This window comes from Coenobita brevimanus, chromosome 97 (genome assembly GCF_032717465.1).
Source record: "Coenobita brevimanus isolate Jiangsu-jjx chromosome 97, ASM3271746v2, whole genome shotgun sequence".
NCBI classification, from domain to species: Eukaryota; Metazoa; Arthropoda; class Malacostraca; order Decapoda; family Coenobitidae; genus Coenobita; species Coenobita brevimanus.
Genome location: NC_137050.1, coordinates 9,544,896 through 9,563,842, shown reverse-complemented (window position 1 = coordinate 9,563,842; position 18,947 = coordinate 9,544,896). Strand labels below are relative to the sequence as shown.

The following is an 18,947-nucleotide window of genomic DNA, read 5'->3' as shown; positions in this document are numbered from 1 at the left end:
CAGGCTGAATAACCTCGTCTGGGGGTGGCAAGATTACTGTTATAAGGCATCATCGTACTGAAAGGGTTAATCAAGGTTGCTGCTAACCCTTTCAGCATGAGGACGTTTTCCTTAGCCGACAAGAAGAATAAACACCTCATCGTACTAAAAGGGTTGGTTACTCGCCTTCATTATTACTTTAACTTCATCTTTATCTCTCCATCAATCTTACTTTTATCTTATTTATTTACTTACTGAGGGGGGAGGGAAGCAGGATAAATCTGGTTCTCAATTGCCATCATTAATCATACAAAATAAATACTCAACACCAAGCATGTTTCATTATCATCATCATCATCACCTTCTTCTTCTCTTTCTTCTTCTTCTTTCCTTTCTTCTTCTTTATGGTTCTCGCCCCTCCCTCCCTAGCACCTACATCCCATATGCTACCAGTATAAAATGAAACTCCTTCACTACGAGGAGTCTAGTTTGCGAGTAAGAATGTTTTGTGATGGTAAATATACACATGTCAAGGTACTAAGAAGGGATCTCTCTCTCGCTCTCCCTCTCTCTCTACACCCCCAGCTGGTTCACTCCCTCCCTGAGCGCTACACCCCAGCTGGTTTTCTCTCACTCTCCCTCCCAAACAGCTACACCCCAGCTGGTTCTCTCTCATTCTTATTCCCAAACAGCTACACCCCAGCTGGTTCTCTCTCTCTCTCTACGTCCCAGTTAGCTACCCAAGCGCCTCTCTCGCTTCTCCCCAGGTTCAAAAAGTGAGTCTGGTTCTAATTTTCTCTTTTCTTTCACTTTCTACCATATATTTTTTTTTTCTTCTCGACTGCTTCCCCTCACCTTCTCTCTCTCTCTCTCTCTCTCTCTCTCTCAACACACTTTCCTTACTTCTCCTCTTCCCTCGTACTCTTTCCTCTCACCCCTTTCCTAGTCTCTCCTCACTCTATCTTTTTTCTCCCTTCCACACATCTACCAATCTTCCATCAAGCACTGCATCTTTCTTTCACTCCTTTCCTTCCACTCACTGTTTCTCCCTTCCTCATTAATTCAACCCTTCCCTCTCCCCTCCTCTATTTCCACTTCTCTCTCTCTCTTTCTCTCACACCATACGTCTTTCAACACATCTCTTCCCTCCTACTTTCCTTCCTTTCATTCCATCTCCTCCCCTCACCAATTCACCCTCTTCTACCCTCTCCCCATCCCCTCCCCCTCTCTCTCTTTTCACCCCCCTCCCTCCTCTGGCCCCCATCTTTCTCTCCCCACACCTCAATTACCATAAATCGACTCTCCTTTCCCCAATATTTCTCCCAGCCTACGAGATCACACAACACTTACCTTACAAAAACAAAATCCGAAGTGGCACGAAGAGTCTAAGGGGAAATCGCGTTTTCTTTCACTTTTATCCACTTATCAAATATCGCGACGTTTGTTATTTAATTATCCTGGTGGCAAATTTGAGCACAGACACTAGTAAATGAATTGGGTCCTCCCCGTACCATGTCTTACGCCACTCTAGGCACCGAGTGACCAAAGGACCTCCAAAGAGTCCCGCCTCCGACAAGCCCCGCCCATATTATGACGTCACATTACCCACTGGCCAATCAAAATACAAGAAACTTGTGTGACGTCACGCCCTCCTCGCCGCCCCGTCACCCCCGGCAGCCAATAGGGTGGGGTTATTTCAATGTGACGTCACTGATGTTACGTTCGGTGACGTCACACGCCTGGCAGCAAAGGTACAAGGTAACGGAGGAGGAGGTGGAGGAGGAGACGGCCTTATAGACTTTTTAAAATCTCCGTTACTCCGCAGAAAACCCAAAATCGAAATCAAGAGACACCAAACTACAATCAACCAGCTTTTAGAAACCACGGTAGAATACGTGAGAGAGGCAGGGAGCGTCCAGATGGTGCCTGAAGAGAACTTTCATCAGGGAGGGAACATGATGGAGGGACGGAGGGAGGGAGGGGAAGGAGGGAGAGAGGGGAGGGAGGAATGGAGGGAACACTGGTGCCACCTATCGTCAGCCACCTTAACCATCGCCTACACCATAACAACACAGTGAACACATCGGCACAACTGCAAACACGGCAAAAATATATCCCACCTGAACCAAACTGCTTCCATTTTCACCAATTAACAAGCGTAAAGGAAAAAAACTGCAATGTAAGTGTAAATAAGAACCACCTACAGTGCAAGAAACAAAACACTGACTGAACACACACACACATACACACACACACACACACACACACACACACACACACACACACACACAGAACTGTCCATGAAAACCTGCAGAACATTTAAAAAGGTTAACTAAAAAAAAAAAAATGCAAAGAAAGAGACACTAATCCACATTTGCTGCCGTACATTTAACAAAGATCTGTACCAAACTCCGGAAAAAATATTGAAAAAATAAAAATAAATAAATAAAAATAACTCTTGGACAGGGCTTACTACTTAGATATTTAATTTTGGTTACTGTCTGACGATTTACCTGGCCACAACAAAGCCTCCTGTGTCGCCCATGAGTTAAACCCCACAGATATTTAAAGGTATTCTGCGGAGATTTAAAGGTCTTCTGCAGATATTTAAGTCTTCTGCGGATATTTAAAGGTCTTCTGCAGATATTTAAAGGTCTTCTGCAGATATTTAAAGGTCTGCGGATATTTAAAGTTCTTCTGCAGATATTTAAAGGTCTTCTGCAGAGATTTAAAGGTCTTTCTACGGACACTTAAAGGGCTGTTCAAGTGTTTTACCCACATCTATGGTGTTCGTCTGGGGCAGGCCGGGGTAGTTTGTTCAAGTTTTAACAGTTCTTCGATTACCTCAGCTTCTGATACCGAGAAAAATGAAGACATGGGGAGATCTGAGAAGCAGGGAACAGTGAAGGAAATGGAGAGGAGAAATATATAAAACTAGAAACGATGTAAGAAAGGCTATATAAAGAAGAAAGTATACTCCATAAAAAACAAGAGAGGGTAAGATATTTGAAGTGTAACAACAAGAACAGAGAGAGAGAGAGAGAGGGGGGGGGGGAACATGATTAGGGAAGATTCATGCAAACACATCAATGTCTCCCCTACTCCCAGACGATTTTATTCAGCCTGGAGGACACCATTAGTCACAAAGGGGCTGACAGTACTGAATGGGACACATGCCAACAAGACACAAGGGTGAAAAGTACCAAGGAAAATGTGTGTGCGTGTGTGTGTGTGTGTGTGTGTGTGTGTGTGTGTGTGTGTGTACGCAGCTGCTTGTCACGTAGCCTACGTAGACCGCCCTTGTCCATTACACAATACACGCGCGCAGACACACACACACACACACACACACACACACACACACACACACACACACACACACCGATATAACTCACATATACATCTGCACATTCTTACCTAAATTCAATTGCTGAGAAAATGCAACTCATTTCACACACACACACACACACACTGTAACACAACAACCATAATCAAACACAGCTCTCCACATGCAACAGACACACAAACACGCCAACATAAACACAAATACAAACAATCAAATGCAACAAAAATTCTCTCTCTAGAACACACACACACACACACACACACACACACACACACACACACACACACACACACACAAACTCTCCACCCTAAAACCATAAAAGATACGACAAAACTTGACAAAAAGGCAAACAGAAAAAGCAAAACAAAACAACTGAAATAAAGACAGATGCACAGACAGACATATATATAAGCAAAGATGGCACAGAAATTACATAAAAGACTAAAAGATAGACATACCGAGAGAGAGAAAGATACAGAAACGCTATGCTGGTGAGGTATTGCAACACAGAAGCGAGGAATGCGGCGGACACTGACTGTCAGGGAAACAAACACACACACACACAGACACACACACAAAACACAGGAGATTTCAGTGCCTACAACAAATGATCCAGCGTTTTAAGTACCATCACCAGAGATTTTAATGTCCACAACAAGTGATCCTCCATATTATACACCACCCTCCCTTCACGAAACTCCCACCACTCGGCTCTGATCAAATTATTCGCTGTCTGCCTCCCCTCATTGTCCCTAATCACCCAACCTTCTGGCAGCCACGGTATGATGTAATATTAAGCGCGGGGGGAATCTTATTTTGGCGGGAACCTGGCACCCGGGAATCAGCTGGAGTCAATGGCGCTGTGGTGTGATGGTGCCAGTTGTCTCCCGATCCGTTCACTGTATCTAATCTACACTTTAATTATTTCTAAAGGCTTTCATATTTCGAACCCGATACGATTAATATTTTTGCTTTCCTATATTACTGTTATTTCCCTGATAGGAACTGATTAAGAGGGGAAAAATGGAGAGAGAAAAAAGGAATGTTGAGAGTAAAGCCAAAGTTGGAGGCGATCGAAGGAAAAGTGCGCCAGCAGCCTTGAAGACTGACTATTGCTACACGCCTTCCCGCTCTTTTTTCTCACCCTTTTCTTTTCTTCCAACACCGCGTGAAGGGAGAGAGGGGCAGAGAGAAGGGACCTGCAGCGGCTTTGGAAGGGAGAATAAAACGAGGGCGAAGGTGGCCTGGAGTGAGGGTGAAGGAGGGAGGCAAGCAAGTGTAGAGGGGAAGAAGGGAAGAGAAAGGGAAAGTGACTGATGGAGGAGGGAACGAGAGGAAAGAAATGCGACGAACAAATATGCACAACGACACAAGTGAATATACCGTAACCGAGAACCAAGAGACACTGAAGTGGAGGTTTCCAGGGCAGGGAAAAAAAAAAAAAAAAAAAAAAAACTGCTGAAAAGAAAATGTAATATATCGGTATTAAAGCCAGAGGAGAAAATGACAAAAATAATACAATGCTTTTAAAAATAAGTCAGTAAAACACTAAAAATTTAACTGTCAAAAACAACAAAAATAAAATGAACGTAAAAACAGAAGAAAATTTTATATAAAGTCTGGGAAAGCAAGAGAAAGAAAGAAACTGTAAGATTATAAAGATACACCATTACAAGACTAGAAATGTAACTGGTGAGAGCACAGACTTGTGATAAATACTGAACAATACGTGCTACATATTAAGCTACAGAGAAACCAAAGAAGAAGAAAAGGTACAAGGACTGTCAATAAAAAAGGGAAATACCCGACTAATTGTCAGATAAAGGTAGTAAATCAGAGTAAAGTTTTACCTACAAAATACTGCAATATCACATGTATGTATAAAGTACCGACAGAGGACAATAATATAGTCAATGGATATTTTTTCACCAAACAGAGACAAGAGGAAACTACCAAATAATAAAATCTCCATCTATTGCCGTACATATGAACCCTACACCTATTACAATCAAAACTAAAACGCTTACTTATTCTCGATCACACTAACACTGATGGATTCATGGAAACATTGCCACCACGGATGGATTTAACAATATAGATACAAACCTGACATATGTTCAACTCTGTGCTGGTGCAAGTGTTGATGAATTAAATTTATTATCATGACCATTATTATGATGATGATGATGATGAAGATTACTATTATTATTATTATCAGCAGTAGTAGTATCACCATTACCATCATTAACTGCCAGTAAAACCTGATATATAATTATTCGTAAAGGTTGTAATACTTTCAATGGCGGCCATTTGGCTCGAAAGGATCTTGTGTGGTGTAAGCGTGGCCGTGATTGTGGGTGCGGGTGCGGGTGTGGGTGCGGGTGCGGGTGCAGATGAGTGTGGGTGTGGGTGTTAGTGTGGGTGCGGGTGTGAGTGTGGATGCGGGTGTGGGTGTGAGGTCATGCCAACTGGGTCACGGTGATGCTGACCTCACACACCCCACAGGCAATCTTCTTCTACACATGCATGCCCTCATCACCCAGCCAAATTCGTGATGAAACTTTTCCCCAAAATAATTTCTTTTTCGTACGCTTGTACATTTTGTGACACTGATGCCGTGTGAAAACTGTGGAAGGTACAGTTCTACCTATTTCTTTACCTGCAACCAGAAGCCTTAACCCAGCAGGGGTGGCTACAAACAAATGGTTCCCAACCTCACCCTGTCCTCCACCATAAGGCTGACCCCTCCCCCCTCCACCTCTCCACCCTCATTTAAATATCACTCTACCCCCATCTCTCCTCATCCTCGGTCTTCCCCCTACCCCTCTCCCCCTCCATCTCCCGCTTTCCTGGTCAATTTTTCATCGTCCACTGTCAAATCCTATTGATGTTTTGCTAGTCATCAATGTTCAGGAGTGGTGAATGAGTTGGAATCTTCCTTCATTAGTGCGGGAACCGAGACGAGTACAAATAAAAGTAACACTGGCCACAGTTATACAGTCGAGGCAAGCATTAACCCTTTCACTACCATGATGGATTTTCCCGTTTCACTGTGGTCAGCCTCAAACGATTTCCCTTATTCTGACCATCTTCACTTGATTTCATTAAAGCTTTGGAACATCAGCAGCGAATTACTCTGAAACACTGTCTAGTACCCCTGCCAACAGGACGTTTATACCATGTTCCCGCTACCTCCAGATTATTTCATGTAATGTACAAAAGCCTTCTTCCTTTTCCTACTCACCCGCTCTTTTCTCCTTTTCTCTCCCGCTCTCCTCACTCCCCCTTCCTCTGCCCTACCTTTCTCCTCCTCCTCTCCTCTGCTCTCCTCACCTGGAGAGATGAATTTCAGTCTTACCTGCAAGCAATAGAAACATCCACATTAACACACTTTATTCTCGTAAGCTTAGTAGATGCCCTAATATTATACCACCTCCTTAATTATTTGTTGCTGCAAATACCATATTAATATACTTTTGTTTGCTATTTACGTCAAAAATGGTGGAATCATTCAAATCTGACGTGTGTAGGCGACAATGAGTGCTAAAAATGAACAGAAACTACGCTGAATGGTTCTGAGTTTTGTGAATGTCTGCAAGTGGCTTGGTTTGAAAGTAAATACAGATCAGAGAAAAACAATGACTGCTAAGAACGAAGGGGACTCATAGTGTAAAATTCTGGTTAATGGGGAGAGAATTTAGTGGTGGCATAATTCAAGTATTGAGGTGTATCAAGAGACGTGGAGAGTAATGGAGGCCGAGGAAGTACTGTACCTGGTGTAACTAATGACACGATATGGAAGAGGTCTGAGTACGGACGTTGCAAGAGGACTACATGAAGGTGTGTCAGCACCCAGGTAAACGTGGGAGTGAGAGACCTTTTAATGATATTGAAAAAAAAAAAAAAAATCGAAGGTGACAGCAGCAAAATGGAACTGTTAAGGAATGCATGTGGTGTTCGTAAGTTGGATAGGGGAAAAAAAAAAAATAGGGAGATGCTTGCTTGAGAAAGATGAGAAGGAAAGAAGCTTACTATAAAAAACAGGCAGTGTGGTGAGATGGTATACAGCAAGTGTCGACGGAAGGGTGGGGTCTACAAAGGATGGCTTAGGAGGCCCAACCTTACTAGTCTATATTTCAATTGGACAGGTTAACATTCTCTTGCATTTTATGTAAGCAAAAAAACAAAACATCAAGGGGGAGGTGCTTAGAAGTCGTAGTATGCCGACGAGATACCGTCTTGGCATTAGTATAACCATGAGGGGCTCCCCAGTGATAGGCCAGTTCTCTTATTTCTAACTTTTAATTCTTACTGCTTGTGGATCCTACAATCTCCACTGATAACACTGGGAATAGGGTGACGACGACGACGATGATGATGATCGGGATGATGCAAGACGTTAGCATAACTAAATCAAATAAGACTGTGAAACATAGCTAGCATTCACACCAGAACATCAGTACTGTGAGTGTTGTACTTATCAGGTGATGGAATTAAAGCACTGTCACGCTGGAAAGTGAGATTAACTTGGAATCATCACGCAACACATTCTGGAAAGCCTGCAACGGCTGATCAACTGCACACAACAAGTACTTCACATGCTCTGTTTACTTTTGTTTCCCATTTAGTATACCGTTCGCTGTTTGATGTGTGTGTGTGAGAGAGAGAGAGAGAGAGAGAGAGAGAGAGAGAGAGAGAGAGAGAGAGAGAGAGAGAGAGTGTGTGTGTGTGTGTGTGTGTGTGTGTGTGTGTGTGTGTGTGTGTGTGTGTGTGTGTGTGTGTGTGTGTGTGTGTGTGTGTGTGTGTGTGTGTGTGTGTGTGTGTGCGTGTACTTTACCTTTCCACCCAATGCTATGACTGCTCGTTAATTAGGCCACACCTGAACACGCCAGGTAAGGTGAGGCGGGGCGTGGCTACCCACTCCCATCCATCTCTCATAACCTAGTGGCCTTTGCAGGATCCCTAACCCCTTTACCTTAGCGGTTTATTTTAACTGTTACACCACATCTAGTAGTTTACAGATGCCTGGTGGTCTAGCGGGCTGCGGCGCTCTGACTAGATGTGGTCCGTTGGGCTTAAATTCGGGAGGTAGCTTTTTTTTTTTCCTTTTCTTTCCTCACATAACGCCGTTCAGGGATGAGCGCCTGGTCACTAGCCTTGGTTCCTTATGCTTCAGACTACAAGGCAAAGTAAGACTGGGTGATGATGATGATGATGATGACAAACCTTAACCGCTGGACGACACGAGGTTTTAGTAAACTACCGGTACGTATCACAGGCTGTTGTTAAGAAGGTTTACTGAGACCGTATAGTATTGTCTTGCAGGTCTTTACTTTCATTCTTTCACTACCCGAGGTCTCTCCGGGTCAACTGTCTGACGGAAGCACGAATACTTTATAAAAAGGGGTTAAGTGCAACATTACAGTAGCTTACTTGAATAACATAGGAGAAAGCGATCGCGTTTTTTTTTTCCTATTAAATAACTGCTAATACCAGATGATTTAATTGTTCCAACGAGTGAAAAATAACACTTACACACAAACTTTGCTCCCCAGGCCAGCGGGTGGGTGGGAGGTGTAAACTGGGGCTGCCTCTAATCGTACAACTTTATGGAAATGTTGAACATCCAGATATAAATTATACCGTTTTGAAATCCTCATAAAACACTAATATGACGATGGACGCTGAACAACACTGTACATCCTGACCTACTTCAGCTAATAAACTTTTCAGAATACCATGTAAAAGTCTCAAGTTTTCGAATATAAATTGGCTAGGGTCACATCCACAACTACATGCCAGAGTCCAGGCCACCAGTACTTCCCTACAACACTTGTATACATCAAGGAATTTTACCATCGAAGGGCTTTAGAAGGAAGATTCCCACAATCTCGTGTGACATTAAACTGTAAAAAGTGATAAGGTACCTGACTTCTCTTCATTCTTTCCCCCTCCAGACGACTGTTTTCATATATTCAACCAGGAAGGTTTAGATGTCTTCATCAAGTGTTCATTACTAGAAATCCATCCTGAATAAAGTAGTCTGGGAGCCACACACACACACACACACACACACACACACACACACACACACACAAAAGGAGAAGAAAAAACATGCTCTGGGTGAAGAGGTGTAGGGTGCAATCACACGAGGCCGGAAATTTAGTACTCCTGACACAACTATCCTACAGTCAAGGGGGACGGGATAAAAAACTGGACAAAGACCACTGGATTGCACTGGGCCACATTCCTTGCATTCCGTTCCCCAGTGTCACCTGAATTATGTCTGGCACTGAGAGGCGACTTTCCAAGAACGAGGCATAATAAAACAAGGATGTTCATCAAACGTTCACGTGTTCTTCAAAAAATGTTCATCACCAACCTACAGGACTGGACAATTTGCGTCAGGTTATGTCCGATTCCTGCCAAAATGTGAATGCAAACCTAAGTGTATTAAAGGGTAGTAATATAGTTCTCTTACCTTCTCTTGGCCCAGATATTCGTCCTACTGAAGCTTAGTTCACATAGCCCAGTGGCAGAAAGAGATAGTACTACGGCTCAGAGTCCTGTCTATAGCACCTCTTCATGACTAGCACCACTTCCTTGTGTTAATCTGTTGTTACTCCCCAAGCCTGAATTCAATGTAAAATTAGTATAGTAAGACTGAAACACCCACTACGTCTACTCCCATAAGGCTATCCAAAAAATGGTACAAAATAATATTACTACGATACAGCCGCCACTCAAAAATGTGTTACAATATATAAGTTTTTTCCATAATATAACTGGCAGTGTCAGTTGTGGGACATTGGCATATCAACCCAACTGCCAGCAATGGAATGTTAATAACCTATTTTACGCTCTTTTATTCTGGACTTGGCAAAACAGAATGTAACGAAAGATTATTAATTACGAGGGCACTTCGAGGGGTCTCTCCTACGCTGAATAAAATCGTCTGACGGCAGGAAAAAAAAAAAAACGTCATTGTCCTGATGGAGTTACATTTTTTAAGTGATGTACCAAACAAGACAACGTAACACGATTTCACATTTGTAAGTAGAAACAAAACACTATGTTGAAATGGACATAACATTACTATCATCATCGACATCAGCAGCGGCAGCATCATCACTAAGGCAACGTCCTATAATTCACGGCAGGGAGGCCTAACTCAAGGTTCTCAGGGCCGAATGCTTAAGATTTACACCATGAAGGGGAAGGTCAGTCCACACAGGCGTTCCATTATGTGTCTCGCGTAATATGCCTTCACTTTTCTTTAATGTTTTAAGTATGTGGCAGTATGACCTCACTGGGACATGAAACTGAGGAGGAATGAAGCACAACCCCCCCCCCTCCCCTTTGCTGTTTGCTGTAAAGGGTGAGAGGCTGCAGAAACAGAAGTGCTGGGCGAAGGAATGGCTACACTCGTAGGCCGTGGGTAACACACACACACACACACACACACGAGAGAGAGAGAGAGAGAGAGAGAGAGAGAGAGAGAATGCAGCATTTTCAGCGGTTTAAAACGAAAATCAAGATTATATTACCCCCTTAAAAAAAATAAAAATCCACTTTCTCTGATGCGACGATAATCAAATGGATGTCCATGAACACTTCAGCATTCAGTTTGATGTGTGTGTGTGTGTGTGTGTGTGTGTGTGTGTGTGTGTGTGTGTGTGTGTGTGTGTGTGTGTGTGTGTGTGTGTGTGTGTGTGTGTGTGTGTGTGTGTAAGCAAAAAAAATACTAAATAGTCATTCAGAACATTACCACATCAACATCCAAGTGTTCGCGTTTTTATCTGGTCGTAAGTATAGAAAAAATACCTACACGTTTTCTCAACATTACTGCAACAACACCCAAACATGGATTTTTCCGAAAGTACGCCAAAAGTGTGTGTGTGTGTGTGTGTGTGTGTGTGTGTGTGTGTGTGTGTGTGTGTGTGTGTGTTATTTCCTTTGCCCACACCCAAGTATTTATATATTCAGTTTTTCACGTCAGCACCACAAAATTCACGAATCTATGTTGACGTCAATACAGCCTAAAAAGTGATCATAAATATTTCAAAACATTTCCGTATCCACATTTAAGTATTAATATCTCCACGAAAAAAAAAAAAAAAAAAAAAAAAAAACTTGCTCATTTTTCACACTGCCGCGTCAACACCAAAGTCTCTCTCTCTCTCTCTCTCTCTCTCTCTCTAAGTACAAGGAAAGTGCTGGCGATTACTGCGGTCATTTGTGTCACTGATCGCTGTATTTTTCGTCATCACTTTCACCCGTGATAAAAATGCTGGTTCATAAAATCAGTCAAAACACAATATTTTTAAAAGCAAAAGAAAGGAATATTACCTGACTGGCGTATTATCTGCCGCCTGGTGTGTATTTTCCTGGTTACTATTACGATTTGGTCTTTTTTTAATCTATCGAGCCATATCTTGTCAAACACCGCATCCTGTATGTGGTGGTCTCAGCAATAAACAATTTATAAATGAAATAGTAGTTTCCGTAATGAATATGTACGTAAATACATCTCCCACGATACGGCACGCCGCTCTCCCTCATTTACTCTCCAATCTTGCTCTTCCCCATCAATATTTTTTCCGATGTTAATGCCTGATGTCCAGTTGAGTGTAAATATCTTCAGTTATTTTTCACTCCTCACTGAAGCCCCCTCTTCCCACAACACATCAGCCTCCCCCATATACTCTCTCATCTTGATGCTGGGCCTCCTTATCTATCTATTCATCTTTTGGCATAACACTGCATTCTGTGAGGGGTGGATTCAGTAATAAGATCACCAGGTATTTCCGTGGCTACTCAGTGACAGCCCTCCTCCCATGGCACACCACCCTCCCTCATGTACTGCTCTCCTCTCTGATCATAGCCTACACACTAACAAATTCCTGATCGGTGGGACATGAAAATTCAACCAACTTTTTTTTCTTCAATTCGGTATGCATGCACACACGAATTTCTCTCTCTCTCTCTCTCTCTCTCTCTGCATACGTACGGTCAAACAATCACGCAGGGGCAGATTAGGTTACATTGCAATACACACACACACACACACACACACACACACACACACACACACACAAAATACAGTATTCAAAGAGCTTGCATACCTCCGCCAACGCCTATACCAGACAACTCAAATCGCCACCAAAATTAAGCAACTCTTCCTTGGCTCATGACCTACATATCCACAAAATTTCATTACAATCCATAAAAAAGTTTGTGAGATATCTTGTGAAAAAAAAAAAGTCATGAACCGGAATTAGAACTCAGATCAACGCCAAAATAGACTAATCTCTTCCTTGGCCCAAGATCCACATATCCATTAAATTTCACTGGTATCCGTCATCAACCGTTTTAGATATCTTGTGGACAAACTAACAGGGGTGAATACATAGCTTCCTCCAACTCCCTTGGCGGAGGGAATGAAGATTAGGTTCAAACTTCATTTTACTTAAGGCCCTGGGGTCAGTCAGGCTAATGTAAGTCAGGTTCTTAAACTAAGTTAGGCTGGGTTAGGTGAGGGTGGGATGGTTAGGTTAGGTTAGGTTATAGGTCAAGTTGCGGTAGTTAGGTTACGCTGGGTGAGGCTACATTTTGACTGGTCAGGTTTAAATGGGTTAGTCTGTTAAGTGATGTTACACTAGGGATGAACACACCGGGATTTTTTTTTTTTTTTTTCCCTGTATTTACAGTAGGTGAGGATGAACTAGGGATGTAAACACTGGGATATTGTTCTGTACTTTCCGTATTTTTGCTAGGTGAGGTAAGACTTGGGTTTAATACACTGGGATATTTGTTTATATTTTCTGTTTTAGCCCACATGAATTTACTGCAGAACCGGATCAACTCCCGGGAGGCAGAGTGGTCAATAACAACTCAGGATGGAGACACTGGGATATGGCGAGTAAAATTTTTCCCGTATTTCATTAGGTCAGCTAGTTAGGTGGAAACATATGCTGGTAGGGAGGTAAGAGGTAGGCAGGCATAGGTAGGAGGCCAGTAAGCAGGCATGATGATCAGCAAGTAGGTAGGTAGATAGGAGGCACACAGGAAGGTACGCTGATAAGTAGGTATGAGATAGGTAAACAAGTATGCTGATAAGTAGGCGTGAGGTAGATAAGTAGGTATGATGATAAACAGGGAACGATAGGCATAGAACAACACAGACTGATTAAATGGTGGGGGATGCAGTCAGTCAGGCAGGTACGAAGACAGGTGGATATTAGGACGATAAACCAGTGGCCAGATTCCGGTTCAGTGGCTTGGCTTGGGCTGAAGAGGACTAAATTGGCTGGGCTTGAAGCAGGTTTGGCAGAGGATATTCACCCCTTCTGCCCCAGGGATACTGCTTAGGATGTATATAATCAGCGAAAGGGACAGAGGAAAAAATAAGTGAGGGTCAAGATACGGTGAAGCAGGTATGGGATTAAAATTCTAGGACCATATTAGGAAACTGCACGTTTTGACCGCTGCTAACGTGAAGGTCGTCTATGTGTGTGTGTGTGTGTGTGTGTGTGTGTGTGTGTGTGTGTGTGTGTGTGTGTGTGTGTGTGTGTGTGTGTGTGTGTGTGTGTGTGTGTGTGTGTGTGTGTGTGTGTGTGTGTGTGTGTGTGTGTGTGTGTGTGTGTGTGTGTGTGTGTGTGTGTGTGTGTGTGTGTGTGTGTGTGTGTGTGTGTGTGTGTGTGTGTGTGTGTGTGTGTGTGTGTGTGTGTGTGTGAGAGAGAGAGAGAGAGTTATGTATCTTCACAGTTAATTTAGATCACAAAGCTAAGATGAAGGCCGTGAGAGCGAGGCTAAATGTACACCACCACAAACACTACTGGATGACATGGCGAGGTTCGAGTCATCTTCATAACTCTAACTAATGCTCCATAAACAAACATATCTACGTTACATCAGCACATATTTTCACGACTTAAACACACACACACACATTCCCCCTCTTGTGCTGGTACTACATTATACCCATCACAATGACCGCCCCCCTTCCTGTGTACGTGTGCGCCACCACCTTCAGGAAATTCAGTGTGCTTAGTACCGCTACTCCGAGGCAAGTGGGTGCGTTGTGGTATAAAGGAGCAGGTCGGCCATGCATTATCTGACTATACTGATCCACGTGCAATTCACCTAAATCAACACAAAATGTAAATCGTCAACTGCAATTACCACACTCGTTAAATCGCTCTTCACACAGTGGCCATTGTTAGTGACACACATTTGCCGTGGGTCAACGCGCCGACAATATATGACAGTATCTAACATGAGTACCTGCAGAGTGCATACCTCTGCCAAGGCATCACCTATCCCCTTCCTCTGACCTTTACCTTTGACCTTCTTCGCCAAAATTTAATCACTTGTTCCTCTGATGGTCGTCGGTCATTATTCCAACTTCGGTGCAATTCCAGTCAATACTTTCCTTTTTCTTCATACTGCTAACAAACAGACACTCAGGCAGACAAACACACATATCGAACCCGGAGCATACCCCCCCGGCAAAGACAACTGATGATTTATGCAGCTATGAAAAAAAAAAATGAAAAGAAAGAATGAAAGAAAGTTCACTACCTTGAACCTACATTTCGATAATTTTTACTCCAGAAGACAGATAAATGGTTAATATGTCATTTCTTATCAGCTTTATTTGAGAAACAAACCACTCAGAAAAATTATGTACACTCTGTATGCCTGTTTACGTCTATCTATCTATCTATCTGCCTGTCTATCTGTCTATCCATCCATCAGTCTATCTCCATCCATCCACCCCTCTATCTATTTCAATACATCTGTCTATACGAATACACTCGGGACTGGATGTGAAGTGACCTCAATATATGCATAATTTACGAGGCATTGACTGCTGATGGTCTTCATAGATTAACTTTTAAGTTCCTGTTTTATATTTGCGCGCGTGCGCACACGCGCACACAATCACGGTTCACACTCTTTTAACACATGGCAGATCACAAGGGCCTCGGTCCAGCCCTGTTTTCCACCTCACTCATCTCTCTCAATCACTACTATGTTCTCACCACTTTACCATCTCACCACCTTCTCATCTTGCTCACTTTCACCCTCTCTCTCCTCCTCTCCTTCATTTTCTGTTCTTCCCTCCGTCTCTAACACTCCTCCTTATCCTTCTCTTGCCTTTTTTTTTTCCCTTCCTTTCTCCCTTCCCTTTTCATCACCTACCTCCCCTCTCATATTTGCCACTTTCACCTTCTTTCCTTTCTCTCTATCATTCTTTCTTCATCCCTCCTCTTCCTCTCATCTCTCGCACACTTCCACCTCTCTGACTCATCTTTCCAAAATTTCCATCTTTTTTTTCTCTCTCTCTTCATTCCTCTCCTCCTCCTTCATATTATTCTTACTTCCCCACTTCTAGTCTTTCTTCCTTTCCTCTCCTCAATCAATTATTTTCCCTCAACCTTATCACAATTTCTCTCTCTTCCTTCCTCCCACTTATATTCCATTCTCCTCTCTGTTCATTTTCCCTTCTCTTCCTTCCTATCCTCCCCTTCCCTCTCCTCCTCCCACCACTGCTCCCCTCCTTCCTTCTCATCTCCCTCACATTCTCATCCCTGGTTAATATCCTCTCTCCCTCCTCCTCCCATCTTTCCTCGCTTCCCTCCTACTCTCACTCCTCCTCTTCTGCTCTCCCTCTTTTTCATTTCACTTTTATTTATTCTCTCCCTTTCTTCCTCCATATCATTCTCCCAGTCTCATCTTTTCCCACCTTCCCTCTCTTCCTCCCTCCTTTACCTCATTCATCATCATTATATATATACCCACTTTTAAAACCAGGGTGGACAGGACCCAGAAAAAGAGTAAAGGCATTAGAGCGTCTGGAAAAAATGGGTCACACTTCTATTCACCCATCACAGCTAGCTAGATAAATAGATAGAAAGACATGAAGATTGACAGATAGATGAACAGATAGACAGAGGTAGGTAGGTAGGTAGGTTGGCAGACAAACCACAACTACAATATTACATTCATGGTCCTACCTCTATTACTCTACCACTATTATCTACGGTGTGGGTAGGGTGTAGCAACAAGAGGCAGGAGTAACAAACACGCAAGTGAACTATTACTAATGCCCAGCGACAATGGACCACACCTGCACTCACCCACCTGCCAAGCCTTTCACAGTACAAGCGCCATTACCATCACCTCCACTACGACGACATTATCATTATTATTATTGTTATTATTATTATTTTTAGCAGTAGTAGTAGTAGTAGTAGTAGTAGTAGTAGTAGTTGTAGTCGTAGTAGTATTTATGTACTTATTTTTTTCCTCCCTAAAGTTGGACTACAAGGGGTAATCAAGGCTATACCTAACCTCTCCAGTTCCATAAGTCTCCCTAAACTGAAGAAAACTTACTGAAAACCGCACGAATAATATGTACAAAAGGCGTTATCGTCCAGAAGCGGTTAACTCTTTCATATTCCTTCTGTGTCCTCTGCTTCCTCGTCTTAGCCTTCCCCCTGCCTTCCTATACCTGCCTCCCCACCTTTCCACCTCAGCCAGCTCGCCTCACCGCCTCCCAAGCTGCATTCTCTGCCATCCCCTTGACTATCCGCATACTTGTTTGCCTTCGTCCCTCATAATGTATTCACCATCATTAAATTTTTCCAATACCCCTTCCGCCTAAAGACGTTCTATATTTTTCTAGCTAACACCAAACGCTTCTCTCATCCTGCTAAAGACCAAAGTTATATGAGACAATACCGATTAAACTTCTTTTTCTATTTTATTCTGACTAACGCCTGACATCTCCCGGCTGAAGGGATTAATTCACACAATTACCAGACGATTTTATTCAGTATAGGAAGACCTCTCGTAATGAAAGGGTTAGAATTCTCCTTTAGCCTCCCTTCATATTCTACTTACCTACCAACTTCCCCACCTACCTATATACTTACCTAGCTGCCTGCCTGCCTGCCTTTCAGCCTGCCCCCTTGTCCGTTTGCATGCTTTCCTACCTAGCTACTTGCCTGCCTGCCTACCTACCTACCTGCCTACTTACCTACCTACCTACCTACCTGCTTTAAGTACAGTCACACGGGAGTGAAAGCCACGTTCCCTCACGACGTCTCCCACACCGCATGCACACACACACACACACACACACACACACACACACACACACACACACACACACACACGAGCGACAATCACGTATCACTCTCACTATGAACCACTCACTTTCATTGACAGTCACACCCACCAGCTTATGATCTTGATTTCACTCTCACTGTCATTCACTTTTCATTCTCGGTCATTCACTCTTACTGTCACTCTCACTCTAAATGACATTCACACTCATAACTACCTACTGTTATTCACCTCCCATTTTCACACATTCACGCCCTCTGTCTCTCACTTTTACAACTCACTCACTCTTTCACTCTCACTATCACTCGCAAACACAATCTCAGTGCACTCTTTACTGCTACTCTCTACTCATTCTCATTTATTCACTCTAACATTCTACAAACTCATTCATTCCCTCTTTAACTACTCACACTCATTCATTCACTTTCACTAACTACTCACTCTCATTTCTTCACTCCATCCTCTCCTCACTCTCATTCATTCTCTCCATCACTCTCACTCATGTTCAATACAACTCGCTCACTTTCATTAACACCCCCATCACCATATATTCTTGTATCACTCTTTCCTGTCACCCTCACTCACTCTTTCACTCTCCTTGCCCCTCACTCCCAGGGACGGTGGTAATGAGGTGATAGTGAGGTGCTGGTGACCACAATAACACCACCTTCACCCGAGAAATATCACCATCACCACGACAGCTAACACAACCACCACACGTACCACATTCACCACGGCCACCACCAGTCATCGCACTAACACCACATTCACCACAGCCACCACCACATTCATCACACTAGCACCACATTCTCAAGGCACTAGCAGCAGCAGCATCACATTCACACCACTAACCACATCAACATCACAACAACAATCACATTCATCACACAAGCACCATTTAACCACCGCACCACAGCCTGCATCACTATATTCAGACCACTAACCACACAAGAAACACTAACACCACAACCACCACCACATCCATCACAATATCGTCACCATATCCCACACTGGCAGCACCACCATTCACACCACTCACAAACCAACATCACAATCACCACGGTAACAAAGCATCACCATTCACCAGTCACGCCACCACTCATCACACTAACACCACACTCACCACACCCATCACAGCAGCACCACACTCACCACAGCAGCATCACACCAAAACCAACACTCACCAATTTCATCACCACGAAGCTCACAACGCCACAGCTAGTTGCTACCACATTCACCACACCTACTGTACCACAATTAGCTGCTACCACAAAAAGCCACACTACCTGTACCACAACTAGCTACTACCACATTCGCCACAGTAACTGAGCGGTGACACCACAGTACCGTATTAGGCCCAAGGGTGTGTACGTCGCTGCTGATAACCCACTCACCAGGAAGTACTCTCTCTCTCTCTCTCTCTCTCTCTCTCTCTCTCTCTCTCTCTCTCTCTCTCTCTCTCTCTCTCTCTCTCTCTCATTACCAG

General features: G+C 43.3%; 1 protein-coding gene across 4 annotated transcripts in view; it reads right to left on the bottom strand.

Moving 5' to 3' along the window:
• The window catches only part of exp (expansion), a 231,288-nt gene that overhangs the window by 131,460 nt on the left and 80,881 nt on the right, over positions 1-18,947 (bottom strand). For 3 of the 4 annotated variants that reach the window (XM_080283453.1, XM_080283454.1, XM_080283455.1), the window contains exon 1: positions 1,330-1,481. The exons of the other annotated variant lie outside the window; for it this stretch is intronic. The gene's annotated coding sequence lies outside the window, so the exon portion shown is untranslated. Of the gene's footprint in view, positions 1-1,329; positions 1,482-18,947 lie in introns of those variants that run through there. 4 annotated transcript variants of the gene reach the window in all.